Source organism: Primulina huaijiensis, chromosome 17 (assembly GCF_012295235.1).
Source record: "Primulina huaijiensis isolate GDHJ02 chromosome 17, ASM1229523v2, whole genome shotgun sequence".
In the NCBI taxonomy this organism is placed as follows: Eukaryota; Viridiplantae; Streptophyta; class Magnoliopsida; order Lamiales; family Gesneriaceae; genus Primulina; species Primulina huaijiensis.
The window spans coordinates 10,630,371-10,648,386 of NC_133322.1; positions in this window are offsets into that span (position 1 = coordinate 10,630,371).

Sequence of the window (18,016 nt, forward strand, 5' to 3'; positions counted from 1 at the left end):
TGAATTGATTGGTGTATTGATATTGTACTCCTCGATATTGTCATTCCCAGATTGAGTATTGACAGGCCTTGAGTTCGAGACTTCGACAGAGTCAGATTGACGACAAGAAAGGTATAACTCATGTTGATTCGGGAAGATACAACTCGAGTTAGATTTGATTCGAGTTTCCCAAAATCACATACTAGATTTCTATACCTTGCTATGCTTGTTCTTTATTTTGATTTATGTATAAGCATTGAGATAGGAGAGTCATTGGCAGAATTGCCAAGTTCTAGACGTTCGGTGGTATCGAAGCACAGGAGAAGATCGACTCATGCTGTAGATATTCGATACAGACAGGGCCGAAGTCTAGGAATAAGACGTACCGCCACCACGCTTGGGAGGGTAGGTGGGAGACTTGTTACATCTTATTCACACCGGGATCCCTAGATTTAGATATGAATCGAGTCAAGAGTAAGAGTCGAAGATGTGTTATCTGTAGTCATTAATATGTGTTACGATTACTGATTCATGTATCATGATTTTGTATTTCCTTGCTTAACATGCATGTATACATGCTTTATACTGGGATTCATTCTCACCGGAGTTTTCGGCTGTTGTTGTGTCTGTATGTGTGCATAACAACAGGTGGGACAGGATCAGGGTCACACAGAGGATGAGATATCGAGGTTAGAGTGGTGATTACGGGCATAGCAGAGGAACTAGTAGTGTTTACATTTGATATGTAATGGGTAATAAACTCTTGTTTGTACGATTTGAATGGAACAAGATGTGTATCTACTTTTGTTAAAATAAAATAAAGAGGTCGTTTGTGTATGATTTATATACAATCGTTTCTGTTATTAAAGCAAAATTTTGACCCATATTTTCTAGCAAAGATCCAATTAATCCCAAAGAAAATCGAGTCAGAGCCCGGGTCCCCACAACAGGTGGTATCAGAGCGATAGATCCTTTAGACTGAAATAGAATAGAATGAGCCGGGGTAGATTGAATTTTTCTTCCTTGCCCTGAATGTGCTAGCATGATTTCTTGCTTTCACTATTATATGTTGTACTGTTATCTGAGTTGATTACAGCATCTATTTGCAAAGACTGAATCAGGACCGATTCTGGATCAGAGGTATACGATCAGAGGAGGACTGAGACAGATTGTATAGATTGTGTACTAATCCGTTTGATAATCAGATATGCCTCCTCGACGAGTACCGCAACCAGTAGCAGGTCGGGCACCAGAACAGGGCAGTACATACAATGATCCGATGGATGTGACCGCTACGCCGATGGAGACTTTGTTAAAGCGGTTTCAGTCATTCCGACCACCGACACTAAAGGGCACAGAAAATTCAGTTGAATGTGAAAGTTGGCTCAATGATATCGAGATGTTATTTGAATCTCTTGACTAAACTGTCAAGCGACGAGTTAAACTTATTGGGCATCAACTGCAAGAAGTTGCAAAGAACTGGTGGCGTACCACGAAAAGAGCCTTGGAGCATCGTGGCACAGAGATCACTTGGAAAGCTTTTAAAGCAGAGTTCTATCAACGATTCTTTCCCGTGTCCTACCGAAAAGACAAAGGTGCTGAATTTGCCAATTTGAGACAGGGACAGCTGAACATCAAAGAATATGTTGCTAAGTTCTCTGCATTGCTTCGATTTGCTCCTCATGTTGCAGAAAATGATGAAGCCATTGCAGATCAGTTTATTAATGGCTTGACTCCATATATTTTTACTTTGGTGAATACCGGTAGACCTAACAACTTCGCTGAAGCGTTGAACCAGGCCAAGGGGGCGGAAGCTGGACTGCTTAGGCAACGAAGCACTCTTTGTGTCACTCCGAGTCCAAGACCACCACAGCCCTCTTTTCAACTTTCTCCTAGATTCGAGAGCAGTGGTAGTAGCAGCGGGCGAAAAGATCAGTTGAAAGCGAAAGGCAAACAGTTCAAGAGATCAGCGAGAAGTTCGACGAGCTCCAGTGGATCACGACAGAGAGGTCCTGGTCAGAGTACAGAATATATAGGTGTGTATTGCAGCTCTTGTGGAGGTAGACATGCCACTGAATAGTGTCAGGGCGTGATGGGTCGTTGCAATATTTGCAGACAGCAAGAACACTTCGCCAGGGTTTGTCCACAGAAAGGGGTACAGCAAGCTCAGAGTGTAGGAGCATCTGGTTCCGTAAATTAGCCTGAGAGGCAAGCTTCATCTGTTCATTCCTTTCACCCAACCCCTACACAGACCGAGCCCCGAGCCATAGGTAGCCAGACAGGGAGCCAGCCTCTTAGATAGCAGGCTCGAGTATTTGCACTGACAGAAGAGCAGGCCCAAGATCCACCAGATGATGTGATCGCAGGTAACTGTTTTCTTTGCGGCTATCATGCATATGTATTGATAGATACAGGTGCATCTCATACATTTATATCAGAATGTTTTGCATTGATACATGCATTGCCTGTCGAGTCATTATCTGCCGTAGTGTCTGTTACTTCTCCGTTGGGAAGTGGTCTTATATCCGTGACTTCAGTTAGACAGTGTATGCTACAGTTTGAGGGTCACGAGATTGCGTTAGACTGTGTTGTGCTTGGGTTATCTGATTTGATTGTATTGTCGGTATCGATATGTTAACCAAGTACTGAGCCACTGTAGATTGTTTCCGAAAGGTTGTCAGGTTCAGACCAGAGATGGCTGACGAATGGAAATTCTACGGTAAGGATTCCAGATCTCGGATTCCCTTAGTATCTGTTTTAACGATGACACGATTGTTACAGAGAGGAGCAGAAGGGTTCCTTGTCTAGTCAGTAGATATACTGAAATCGAGCCCGTCATTGGCAGATCTGCCAGTGGTACGTGAGTTTGCCGATGTATTCTCCGACAAGATTCCAGGGTTACCTCCAGCTCGAGAGGTAGATTTTAGCATCGATCTCATTCCAGGTACCGTTCCTATATCCCGAGCCCCGTACAGAATGGCGCCAATCGAATTGAAAGAATTAAAGACACAATTAGAATATCTTCTAGCCAAGGGATATATCAGACCGAGTGTATCTCCTTGGGGTGCTCCAGTGCTATTTGTGCGAAAGAAAGACGGTTCGATGAGATTGTGTATTGATTACCGGCAACTGAACAAGGCGACGGTAAAGAAAAAATACCCATTGCCTCGTATCGAGGATTTATTTAATCAGTTGCAGGGATCCTCTGTCTATTCCAAGATCGATCTGAGATCTGGATATCACCAGCTGAGAGTCCGAGATGTTGATATACCGAAGACAGCATTCCGAACCAGATACGGACATTATGAATTTATCTTCATGCCTTTCGGTTTAACAAATGCTCCAGCGGTGTTTATGGGACTGATGAATCACGTCTTTCAGAAATATCTGGATGAGTTTGTAATTGTTTTTATCGATGATATTTTGGTATATTCCAAGAGTATGTCTGAGCATGCCGAACACTTAAGAATTGTGTTGCAGACGCTGAGAAATGAGAAATTATATGCTAAACTGTCAAAATGCGAATTTTGGGTGAGACAGGTTGTCTTTTTGGGGCATATCATATCTGGAGACGGTATTTCTGTTTATCCAAGTAAAGTTGAAGCTGTAATCAGTTGGCCTAGACCAACTTCTGTGCCAGAGATACGCAGTTTCATGGGTCTAGCAGGGTACTATCGACGATTCATCAAAGATTTCTCAAATATCGCGAAGCCGATTACCCAGTTGACACAAAAGAATGTGCCATTTGTGTGGTCTGAAGCTTGTGAGTCTGGCTTCTTGGAGTTGAAGAAACGATTGACCAGTGCTCCAATATTGATGATACCCTCAGGTACGGGATTTCGTTGTATATTGTGATGCATCTCACAAAGGGTTAGGATGTATTCTTATGCAGCGAGGACATGTGATTGCATATGCCTCGAGACAGTTGAAGCCACACGAGACTCGGTACCCAATTCATGATCTTGAACTGGCGGCCATTGTATTTGCACTCAAGATATGGCGACACTATCTCTTCGGCGAGAAGTTTTAAATCTATTCTGATCACAAAAGCCTGAAGTATCTGTTTTATCAGTCAGAATTGAATATGAGACAACGAAGATGGCTTGATCTGCTAAAAGACTTTGAATGGGAGATCAAGTATTATCCAGGAAAATCAAATGCAGCAGCAGATGCCTTGAGTCGAAAAGTATGTGCTTTATCCTTATCGACAATAGGTGTTTCTAAGTTGATTGATAATTGCTGTTTGTTTGGATTAGTATTTGATACAGATTGTAGACCATTGCGACTTGCTGCGATTCAAATAGAACCATATCTGATTGTTCGCATTAAAGAAGCACAGAAAAATGATCAAAATGTTCAGAAGTCGATTCAGATGGTCAGATCCGGACATCATTCAGAGTATCAGGTACATGATAATGTTCTATATGTAAATAACTGTCTTGTGGTGCCAGATGTTTCATATTTGAAACAACAAATTCTATCAGAAGCGCACTGTAGTCGGTTCAGTATTCAGCCTGGTGGCAGAAAGATGTACAACGATCTAAAAACATATTTTTGGTGGAAAAAGATGAAATCAGACATTGCAGAGTTTGTGTCGAAATGTTTGAATTGCCAACAGGTGAAGGCCGAGAGAAAGAAGCCCGGAGGTTTACTTCAGAGTTTATCGATTCCTGAATGGAAATGAGATCACATTTCTATGGACTTTGTTACGAAGTTACCACGATCATCCCGGGGTTGCGATGCGATTTGGGTTGTGATAGATAGATTGACCAAATCCGCATGTTTTATTCCATACAGAATGACGTATCGATATCATCAGATGGCAGAGATATATGTCAGAGAGATAGTCAAATTGCATGGTGTGCCGAAATCGATAGTATCAGATCGTGATCCACGATTCACTTCACACTTTTGGCATAGTTTGCAGCAGGCTTTAGGTACGATATTGCACCTGAGTACTGCTTACCATCCCCAGACAGACGGATAGTCAGAGCGGACTATCCAGACCTTAGAAGATATGCTAAGAGCTGTAGTGCAAGATTTTGGCACTAGTTGGCAAGATTCACTCCCTCTTGTGAATTCTCGTACAACAACAGCTATCAGACGAGCATCGAGATGGCACCGTTTGAGGCTCTATACGGAAAGAAGTGCAGATCTCCACTGTATTGGGATGACATCTCAGAAGTACCCGAGCTTGGGCCTGATATGATTCGAGAGATGACTGATAAAGTAAGACTGATCCAGAAAAGAATGAAGACAGCTCAGGATAGACAATCCAAGTATGCGAATGTACGTCGTCGACCGTTAGTGTTTGAACAGGGAGACAGAGTATTCCTGAAGATCTCACCTTTCAGAGGTGTTGTCAGATTTGGCAAACACGGTAAGTTGTCTCCTAGATACATCGGTCCGTACGAAATTCTTGAAAAGATTGGCGATCGTGCATATCGACTTGCTCTTCCTCCTTCTCTATCTGGGATACATGATGTCTTCCATGTATCGATGTTGCGTAAATATATGCCTGATGCTTCTCATGTCATTCAGCCTGATGAAGCTGAGCTTGACGACACTTTGAGTTATATTGAACAGCCAATTCAGATTCTTGATTGGAAAGACAAACAACTCAGAACGAAGACAATTCCGCTGGTGAAAGTTCAACGGAGTCGTCATGGCATTGAAGAAGCGACCTTGGAGATGAGACAGAAATATCCAGAGTTATTTTTATGACGTGAGTATGTATTTAGCTTTTGAGTATATTGCTTCCTTTATAAGCTTTGATTGATTGCCTGAGATTTTGGGGACGAAATCATATCTTAGAGGGGGAAAAATGTAATGCCCGAAATTTTATACTGTTAATCTGAGATGAGTATTTGATTGATTGAAATGATTATAGACAGAGCACGTCGAGATTGGATTGGAATTGTTGAGTTGTTAATATGTACGAGGACAGAAGGTCTCGTGCATATGCGCGAGCTGTGTGATTCCAAGATGTGTCGAGACGAAGGTCTCTCGCATATGCGCGACAAGAGGCACGCATATGCGCGAGGTGTCCAGTAGCCAAAGTGTTTGTCCAGAGAAGTTGGCGCATATGCGCCGAGAGAAGGCGCGCATATGCGTTAGCCGCTAAAATTGTTAAGTGCCGAGACAGAGCGTCTCGCGCATATGCGCCGGTGATGGTCGCGCATATGCGGGAGACGTGCTGAGCAAACGATGAGCCATGTGTTCAGTTTCATGCATTGATATATAACAAATGTCATTTCCTCTTCAACTTCAGCGGCAAGAATTGAGAAAGGTTTCAGGAGGGATTCAGTTTCTTCACGTACTAGAAATTTATTTGTGCAAGATCCATCCGTCCGATTTTGAATCCGACTTCAGTACGGTGTTCCTATTGACGCAGGCTTCATACGGACTTAAGTTTTGATATAATCTGAAATTATGGTATTGTCAGAATCGGATATGCTTCATATATGAGGTTCTTGACATGTTAGACATCGTATAATAGAAACCGGATTGAAGAACATATTGTTTCTGAAATTGTTATGATTTTCGGGAGGAATTGAGTGAGAATTGATATCAGATTTGTATTGTTACGAATTATGAGTTGAGATTGCTATCTGTTGATATTTGTATTGTTGGGTATATTGAGATTGTGCAGTTATGCTATCGAAACAGAATTTGAGTTAGTTCTGATTATATCCAATATTGAATTGATTGGTGTATTGATATTGTACTCCTCGATATTGTCATTCCCAGATTGAGTATTGACAGGCCTTGAGTTCGAGACTTCGACAAAGTCAGATTGACGACAAGAAAGGTATAATTCATGTTGATTCGGGAAGATACAACTCGAGTTAGATTTGATTCGAGTTTCCCAAAATCACATACTAGATTTCTATAACTTGCTATGCTTGTGCTTTATTTTGATTTATGTATAAGCGTTGAGATAGGAGAGTCATTGGCAGAATTGCCAAGTTCTAGACGTTCGGTGGTATCGAAGCACAGGAGAAGATCGACTCATGTTGTAGATATTCGATACAGACAGGGCCGAAGTCTAGGAATAAGACGTACCGCCACCACGATTGGGAGGGTATGTGGGAGATTTGTTACGTCTTATTCACACCGGGATCCCTAGATTTAGATATGAATCGAGTCAAGAATAAGAGTCGAAGATGTGTTATCTGTAGTCATTAATATGTGTTACGATTACTGATTCATGTATCATGATTTTGTATTTCCTTGCTTAACATGCATGTATACATGCTTTATATTGGGATTCGTTCTCACCGGAGTTTTCGGCTGTTGTTGTGTCTGTATGTGTGCATAACAACAGGTGGAACAGGATCAGGGTCACACATAGGATGAGAGATCTCGGTTAGAGTGGTGATTACGGGCATAGCAGAGGAACTAGTAGTGTTTACATTTGATATGTAATGGATAATAAACTCTAGTTTGTAGGATTTGAATGGAACAAGACGTGTATCTATTTTTGTTAAAATAATATAAAGAGGTCGTTTGTGTATGATTTATATACAATCATTTCAGATATTAAAAGCAAAATTTTGACCCACATTTTCTAGCAAAGATCCAATTAATCCCAAAGAAAATCGAGTCAGAGCCCGGGTCGCCACACAAGTGTTGGCCGAGTGTTCACAATGAAACTCTATGTATAAGCAATCTTTATTTTAATAATATTTGAAATTATTATTTTGGCACATCTTTATCTGTATACCCATGCTAGTTGCATAGATAAAGCCTTTGAATATACAAATAGTAGAAAGAATATGAGATGCTCATATGATGAGTATCATGAAACTCATATTTGGAATACTGTATATTATAAACAGTTCCTAGTCGATTCAGCCGCCTCTAAGAAGGATATAGGCCGCTCGAGTTCGAGACTAGGTACTGCGATGTGAGTACCATGTTTCATTGGTAGGGGACATTGTGATGTACGGGCATGCAGATAGGTGCTCCTGGTAGAGTGCACTGAACAACCCTCCATATAGGACTTTCCAAGTGGTTCTCACTTATCGAGTGGAAACGTCCTAGTTTATGATTGTACACCATTAGTCCTTATGACCCGGGACAACATTGAGACTCTATGTGCTAGTATTACACTTTGACTTGTTTACCGACTCTCATGGGGTCATCAGGTGGCAAGGTTGGGTGTTTTGGAGAAACATATAGGAGTCGATGCATTGTAGTCGGGGATTCACCACTTACCTTCGGGTATGTATATCCTATGTGTATGTAGTATGAAATATCTGATCAGAGTATGGTGGTAATTATGAAAAGGGTTTTATAGATTACACCATCGATGCAACTACGACATGACACATAGTATCGATTCATTGACAACTCTCGATATACCAATGGTTGTCGAATCGGTCGGGATATATGAGATGAAGGGACCGTACTGTACGCTAACCATAATTGAATGGTTCTTGCAGGCACTATCATTTGATACCTAGGGAATCATGTAAGCGATGTTGCTAGGCGTTTAACATGATTGGTTGGGTACTATCAAACTTGAGTTCTGACGTTCTTGTTATCAAGGAGTTGATAAGTAAGAATGGAGCAATTGGGGTATGCTCAAATAAGGACATGTTTAGTCCGAATCACATGAAGATGTGAACACACGGCTAGTAGTATCAATGAACCATTGAGGGCCACACAAGTACTAGCTTTCTAGATCCCGTTGAGAAGTAAAATAGTTCAATGCGTTGAACGGCTTACAAAGGAGTTTATAAGCATAAGGAAAAATAAAAGTATGACTTCTATGAGGGAAATGTAACTTTTAATTTGTGGAAGTGTTCCAAAATTAAAAGTTGGCCAAATAAATAATGTATTTCAAAATTGTGATTTTCATAAATATTATTATGGACTAAATTAAATTAATTAAAAGTGTTGAATTAATTAAACACTAGTGGACCTAGTAGAGTCCAAATAATTAAATTAATTCAAGTGCTGGAATAATTAAATTACATTGGGCCTTGTAGAGCCCAATTAGAAATAATTATTAAACTAGTGGGCTTGAGTAAAATCAAATAAATGTTAAATGGTCTCAAATGTGTTTGAGACATTTAAATAAAATTCCATGGGTTTTGTAATTGTTACAATCCCAAATAGAAAAGCATGCAAGGGAGGTGAAGGGATGGAGACAACTTTTTGTATAACCAAGGCTTGGCATTCAACTTTTTGCTTTTTTATTTTTCCACGACCAAGAAAAGTCTTCCTCCCTTGTCTCCAAATGGTGTGATGGACGAAATTTACACTACATTCTCTCAAAAATTTTTCCCTCATCTTGTTCTTCAATAGTTGGAGAAACAATTCTCTTCTCAAAGAAAAGTGCCATATATTTTCTAGTGCAAGTGTAAGGTGGATCTTCCTAGTTAGTGGTGGGCTTGATTTTGAAGGAAAGGTGGAAGCTTGTAGATTGTCTACCTTCAAGAGCTAAGTTGTTTACAACTTAGTTGGAGCCATTACATCAATCTTTAAGATTGATAGGTACATTTCTAAACACACTATGAATGTCATTTTTGTGTTTTTGTATTTGCTACACATTCTAGTGAGGTGTTCGAATTTTTCCTTGTTGAAAAACAATTTTAAAACTTCCGTTGCGCATTTGAACACCTAAAATCGATCCCCTTTCAAGTGGTATCATGTGCTAAGGATACTATTTTGTGTAGCATTTACATGATATTATATTGAGGTCGATTTCTAACCGCATGAGTTGAAGTTTTGCAACAAAAATCAAGGCAATGTGAGGGGTTTTTTCGGGCAGCAACATTTCGGGCAGCCCCTCCGAACCCCCCTATGATTATAATAAAAAAAAAAATTTTGGTAAGTTGGTCGGAATCCGGCGACGGCAATGACGACTAGGGTTTTTAAAAGGTGTTTTGAAATATCAAAGTGTCATGGGCCTTGAGTTGTTGGGCCATTGGATGGCTAACATATTTGTGAAATTTAAATGGGCAAAAATGTTTTTATTGAAAAATGATTTTTTGGGCCCTGAAGTTTAAATTTACAAAAGTTGCAAATATTTTCTCATGGAATAAATAATTTAAGTTAGACTTTAATTATTTATAGTAAATGGTGATTTACAAGAAATTCGGTTATAAATAAATTAATTAGAAATTAGACAAAGGAGTTTGTATACTTTGTTAATTTAGTTTATAATCGTGGCGGTTAGTGATTGGATCAAGATATGAAATATTGGATCAATTTATTATTGTGATAATTAATTGATGGTGTATGATATGTGATATTATGCATGAAGGATGATCAAAAGCCCAAGCCCAATTTGCTAGGTGTATGATAGGATATTTTGTGTTGAATGATTGTAATAATTATCAAATTTAAAGTGAGCTTGGTTTATGGCCCGTTCCCACCCCATGAGATGTATCCATATTTGCCATGGATATTTATTTGTAAATATTAGTATAGTGGAAGATCAAGATTGGAAGATGGTGGCCTTGATGATTATGAAGATCGAAGACATGTAAATATTGAAAGCTAATGTAGTAGTTGCATTTGCATTCCATGCATTTCCCTAGGATTGGACCTAGACCCGTGTTTAGCTCACACGGGCCATTAGTATTGGGGCGATGGATCATCCTTGTTTGTTTACTGTTTATAATATATGCATGATATGTTATAAATAATGAGTATGTGCGTTATTATTATGATAACAACACAGTTGCATGAATCCGGCAAGCATACGATCAAACATGGCGAGCTTTTAAAATAAAATTAATGATGAGACATTTCAAAATTAAAAACTCTCATTTTGAATAAGATTCAAAATTAATATCAAGCCCGAAAAGGGGAATTATAAATTTTTTTATAATTTCAATGTCATCCATCGACAATGGGTGCATGATGAACGCTACCCGTGCTCGGGGCTCGGCTCATATTATTGGGGGGGCCTTGGGTGCCGGAAAGCTGTGACATCCATTGACATGGTGATGTGAACTACGTGGAACTCCTATGATTTCGGCTCATATTATTGAGGGAACTCTTGGCGATCGTCCATTAAGGTTCGACATCGATGGGTAAGGCTTGACACGTAAAGATTAACGACGTCATATTATTGGGTCCTAATCAAACGTGAGACAAGTAGAGGGTTGCATGGAGATGCAATTGGAAACTACCTTTTATGAATTGTGATTGGATGATATTATTCGGGATCATAATTCGCTAATTGGACCTCACGTACCTACTGAGGAAAATAGTTTCTCGTTTTCACTAGAGGGTAGTGAAAGATGTCAAAACAGTGGGAGCGAAAATTTATAAAGTAAAAGTCCATACTTTATATCTTACCAAATATTTTAAAATAGTCAATAACATTTAACTGTTTTACTTTTCAGTACAAATTTGACAATGTCTTCGATTCGTAATCCGTTGTCTGCTATACTCGACAAACATATTTTAACCGGACCTAATTACCTCAATTGGCTAAGGAATCTAAAAATCGTCTTGAATTCGGAAAGGATAGCATATACACTTACTGAGTCGCCCCCTGTTGAGGCTCCTACTAGCTGCACTCTTGAGGAATTGGAGACTTACAAGGAATGGTCTGACCATGACTTGAAAGCCAAGTGTTATATGCAGGCTTCTATGAATGATGAGCTGCAGAGACGTTTTGAGGATGCAAAGAGTGCTGCTGACATTCATTTGCATCTCAAGGAGCTCTTTGGAGAGCAAACACGTCCTCTTAGGCATGCGACCGTCAAGGAGCTGATCACTTTAAGCATGCGAGATGGGGCTTCGGTCCATGAGTATGGCCTAAAGGTGATTGGGCTAGTGGATAAGCTTGTTGGCATGGATTTGATGTTGCCTTCAGAGTTGACCACCGACGTGTTCCTCTCATCACTGCCTAGCTCATTTGATCCTTTTGTGGTGAATTTCAATATGAGCAAGATGGAGCCAACCCTTGAGGAGTTGGTGAACATGCTTGTGACTTTCGAATCCACCATCAAGAAAGAGAAGCTGGTTCTTTATGTGGGTTCTTCATCTGGGAAGATTGATCCGCATGGGAAGGGAAAGAAGCGTTCTTTCCAACATCCCAAGAAGAACGTGCCCTTGATGAGGCAATCTCCGACTCCCGTTGTGGCAGCCACACCAGTTAAGGCTGACAAGACTGCTGATGTATGTCATCACTGCAAGAAGTCTGGACATTGGAAGCGTAACTGCTGGGAATATCTTGCCCAGAAGGGTTCTGGAAATGGTATGAAGTAAACATTTCAATTAACTCTACTTCTTGGGTATTGGATACCGACTGTGGCTCACATCTCTAAAATGATTTACAGGTGATGGGAAGAAGTAGTAGGCTCAGGAAAGGTGAGACCTTCTATAGGATGGACAATGGGGCAAGAGTTGCTGCCAAGGCTTGGGAGATGTTTAATTATTGTTGAACAATAATTTTAAGTTAAATCTTTAAGAGATGTTTTGTTTGTACCTGATTTGGTAGGAAAACATTGTTTCCATTTCTATGTTGATAAAGATTGATATTCTTGTTTATTTGGCAAAGGTGTTTACAATATTTACAAGAATGAATGTTTGATTGGTACTGGAGAACTTGAAAAACGATCTCTATAACTTAAAATTGAAAGATATTCCACTAAATGTCCATTTAAAGGCAGACTCCATATGAGATATGGATGGGTAAGCCTCCCATATATTCTTATATCAGAATATGGGGGTGCCCTGCTTATGTGAAGCAGGTAGTGGGAGATAAATTGGATAGTCGATCCATTTTATGATACTTTGTGGGATATCCAAGGAATTCAGTTGGATACTATTTCTATCATCCCCAAGAAACAAAGGTGTTAGTTTCTAGGAATGCAACCTTTTGGGAAAAGGAATTTCTATTGGATAGAAAAGGGGAGATGATAGAACTCGAATAGGTTCGAGAGACACCCACAATTGTAGAACCCACACCGAAGAGCCAAGAGAGGAGATACAAGCTCCTAGAAGATCCGAAAGAGTCTCGAGACCACCTATGAGGTATGGTCTGCTTCTTGAAGAGGGCCATGATGAGCCTATCCATGGATGTGATCCAAGGACCTTCAAGGAAGCGTTATCTGATGCCGATTCATCCAAGTGGCTTGAAACAATGGAATCTGAGATGAATTCCATGCATTTGAACCAATTGTGGAATCTCGTGATCCACCTGAGGGAATTGTTCCCATAGGGTGTAAATGGATTTACAAGAGGAAACTTGGGGCGGATGGGAAGGTATTGACCTTCAAAGCGCGATTGGTGGCAAAGGATATACTCAAAGTCAAGGAGTTGACTTTGAGGAAACCTTTTCTCCAGTTGCAATGTTCAAGTCGATATGGATATTCTAGCCATAGCTGCATGGTATGACTATGAGATATGGCAGATGGATGTCAAGACAGCCTTTCTTAATGGGGATATTAAGGAAGAGAATTACATGTCTCAACCTGAAGGGTTTACATCTATCGGAAATGAGCATATGGTATGCAAACTTCAGAGATCTATTTATAGTCTAAAGCAAGCATCTAGGAGTTGGAACCTCAGATTCGATAGTACAATCAAAGAGTTTGTTTTTACTAAGAATCCTGAGGAACCGTGTGTGTATAAGAAAGTCAGTGGGAGTGCTGTGACATTCCTGGTGCTTTATGTTGATGACATTCTATTCATTGGAAATGATGTAGGAATGTTGCAATCAACTAAAATATGGTTAGAAAGTAAGTTCTCGATGAAGGACTTGGGTGAAGCATCTTTTGTATTGGGAATACAGATCTATAGAGATAGATCAAAATCCAAGCAAGACAATACTGCGGATTCCAACATAGAGGCCGAATACATTGCTGCATCAGATGCAGCAAAGGAGGCTGTTTGGATAAGGAATTTCGTCCAAGAGTTGGGCGTCATTCCTAATGGAGTTGCTCCTGTCCCGGTGTTTTGTGACAACACGGGAGCTGTAGCTCAAGCGAAGGAGCCTAGGTCTCATAAGAAATCCAAACACGTATTGAGAAAGTATCACATCCTCCGAGAGATTGTGGAAAGAGGAGTAGTGTCGATTGACACAGTCGGCTCCGCAGATATTGTTGCTGATCCACTAACTAAGCCTTTACCTGGACCATTATTTGAGAAGCATCGCGAATCGATGTGTTTGAAGCATATGGGTAGTTGGCTCTAGTGCAGGTGGGAGATTGTTAGAGTAGGTGCCCGTCGAGCTAAGTGTTGGCCGAGTGTTCACAATGAAACTCTATGTATAAGCAATCTTTATTTTAATAATATTTGAAATTATTATTTTGGCACATCTTTATCTGTATACCCATGATAGTTGCATAGATAAAGCCCTTGAATATACAAATAGTAGAAAGAATATGAGATGCTCATATGATGAGTATCATGAAACTCATATTTGGAATACTGTATATTCTAAACAGTACCAGGTCGCTTCAGCCGCCGCTAAGAAGTATATATGCCGCTCGAGTTCGAGACTAGTATCTGCGATGTGAGTACCATGTTTCATTGGTAGGGGACATTGTGATGTCCGAGCATGCAGATAGGTGCTCCTGGTAGAGTGCACTGAACAACCCTCCATATAGGACTTTCCAAGTGGTTCTCACTTATCGAGTGGAAACGTCCTAGTTTATGATTGTACACCATTAGTCCTTATGACCCGGGACAACATTGAGACTCTATGTGCTAGTATTACACTTTGACTTGTGTACCGACTCTCATGGGGTCATCAAGTGGCAAGGTTGGGTGTTTTGGCGAAACATATAGGAGTCGATGCGTTGTAGTCGGGGATTCACCACTTACCATCGGGTATGGATATACTATGTGTATGTAGTATGAAATCTCTGATCAGAGTATGGTGGTAATTATAAAAGGGGTTTCATAGATTACACCATCGATGCAACTACGACATGGCACATAGTATCGATTCATTGACAACTCTCGATATACCAATGATTGTCGAATCGGTCGGGATATATGAGATGAAGGGACCGTACTGTACGCTAACCATAATTGAATGGTTCTTGCAGATACTATCATTTGATACCTAGGGAATCATGTAAGCGATGCTGCTAGGCGTTTAACATGATTGGTTGGGTACTATCAGACTTGAGTTCTGACGTTCTTGGTATCAAGAAGTTGATAAGTAAGAATGCAGCAATTGGGGTATGCTCAAATAAGGACATGTTTAGTACGAATCACATGGAGATGTGAACTCACGGCTAGTTGTATCAATGAACCATTGAGGGCCACACAAGTACTAGCTTTCTATATCCCGTTGACAAGTAAAATAGTTCAATGTGTTGAACGGCTTATAAAGGAGTTTATCAGCATAAGGAAAAATAGAAGTATGACTTCTATGAAAAAAATGTAACTTTTAATTTGTGGAAGTGTTCCTAAATTAAAAAGTTGGCCAAATAAATAATGTATTTTAAAATTATGATTTTCATAAACATTATTATGGACTAAATTAGATTAATTCAAAGTGTTGAATTAATTAAACACTAGTGGACCTAGTAGAGTCCAAATAATTAAATTAATTCAAGTGTTGGATTAATTAAATTACATTGAGACTTGTAGAGCCCAATTAGAAATAATTATTAAACTAGTGGGCTTGAGTACAATCACGTAAAAGTTAAATGATCTCAAATGTGTTTGAGACATTTAAATAAAAGTACATGGGCTTTGTAATTGTTACAAACCCAAATAGAAAAGCATGCAAGGGAGGTGAAGGGTTGGAGACAACTTTTTGTATAACCAAGGCTTGGCATGCAAATTTCTGCTTTACCTTTTTCCACAACCAAGAAAAGTCTTCCTCCCTTGTCTCCAAATGGTGTGATGGCCGAAATTTACACTACATTCTCTCAAAAAATTTTCTCTCATCTTGTTCTTCAATAGTTGGAGAAACAATTCTCTTTTCAAAGAAAAATGCCATACATTTTCTAGTACAAGTGTAAGGTGGATCTTCCTAGTTAGTGGTGGGCTTGATTTTGAAGGAAAGAAGGAAGCTTGTAGATTGTCTACCTTCAAGAGCTAAGTTGTTTACCACTTATTTGAAGCCATTACATCAATCTTTGAGATTGATAGGTACATTTCGAAACACACTATGAATGTCATTTTTGTGTTTTTGTATTTGCTACACATTCTAGTGAGGTGTTCGAATTTTTCCTTGTTGAAAAACAATTTTAAAACTTCCGTTGCGCATTTGAACACCTAAAATCGATCCCCTTTCAGACAGCATCTCTCATATTCAAGTAGCGAAAGTGCAACTCAAGTGCACGAATCCAAGTCTCAGCAGCAAATGGATCGATGGTGCCAGAAAATTCCTTCGGCGCTAGTCTCCGGAACTGATCATAAATATCGTGTTGTGGCCTAGGAGCCTGTTGAAACTGCCACTCAAAGAAACGAGCCATGCCCTCTAGTGCACGCATAGCAGCATCCCCATTAGGAGGCAGGGGTGCATTAACATGACGATCCTCAACATTCTCGGCTTGCCCTTTGGCAATAGGTGCGCGTCTAGGAGACATAATATCTGAACGTTTTTCCAAATTCTAACGTAACCAACATGAATTTAAATCTAAGTTTTATAATCACGTAACATATTCTAATCCATTTAGCAATTTTAAGCATATAAAACATATATTCTCAAAAAGCTATTAAACATGCGACATATACATATAATTCATGTAATCATGCATGTAACATCATAATAATTATATAAAGCATATAAACTTACAAATTTGAGGCTTGACAACTGAGCTTCTCTGCACTGAAGGTGGCACAACCCTTTAAAAGAACATTTCTCTGATACTAATTGAAACGTCCACTACTTGTTTTGCTTAAAAAATACTAGAAATGTTTTTCCTCTCCCTAAATTATTCGGCCGATTTATACATATATATATATAAACATAGTTTTAAAATAACTTTGCACCCTTTCAAAAAATAAAACAACCAACTATATCTGAAAATCCAAAAGAGATAGTTAAAAACATAAAATCGTCAAACGTTTGCAAATCGTAACTTAGCAATATTGCTAGAACTAACAACCTCTCAAAACCACTGAAAACCATAATCAAAGTCATAATAATATTTTTAACATAAACTTAAAATCCTAAATCATAACCATAAGTGCGGAAAACTACTAGCGCTAGTCCTCGGGTTATGTGCACCTTCAGTCCAGTCAGATCAACTATCAAGACCTCCTTCAACATTAATATTATACTCACCTGCATCGATCACACCTAGTGAGTCTAAAGACTCAACACAGCATAATCTTGATAACAAATAATACAAATACAGATCACATGCAACTGTGAAAATACTTTTACGTAAAATAACATTTTCATAATCATGCATCAACATAAACATTTTCATATTATCATCAACATATTCATATTCAATATATACATATACGTATTCTTTTTTCGTTGAATTCAGATCGTTAATTGTTACTTTCGTATTCGTATTGGGGGCGATGGATCTATCTACATGTAACCACAGTACCGGACGGCGGGGACATTAGCGCACTCTTACCCGTCAACTGAACCTTGGCCTTACGTATTAACATAATATTGTATTCATATTAGTCACAATTACTTCACTCCATTCAATATTTCATATTCTTATCACTTTATAAAATTCATGCATTTAATAATCATTTTCTTTTAAACCAAGCATGCAACATATCTTTTAGCGTTAACGTTTCATCATAAGATTCTATAAACATTTAAAATAATCATATTAACATATAAAACAGCATTCAGAGCACTGACATGAAGTTTACTACTTTCTGGGTGTAAAATTACCATTTACCCCTGATATAAAATTTCACAATTTTGACTTTTTCTTATTTCCATTGACTCTAGACCATCCCAAATAATTATTTAAGCTTAAATTAAATTTTTCATATTTTTATTTAGCTTAAATCGTTGGCTTTTTATTTATTCGTTGATTATTAATTTGCGGAGCGTTTAATTGTCGAATTAATTCAAACTTTAATATAAAATTCTCAAATTTTAAACATAAACTTTTTTATATTT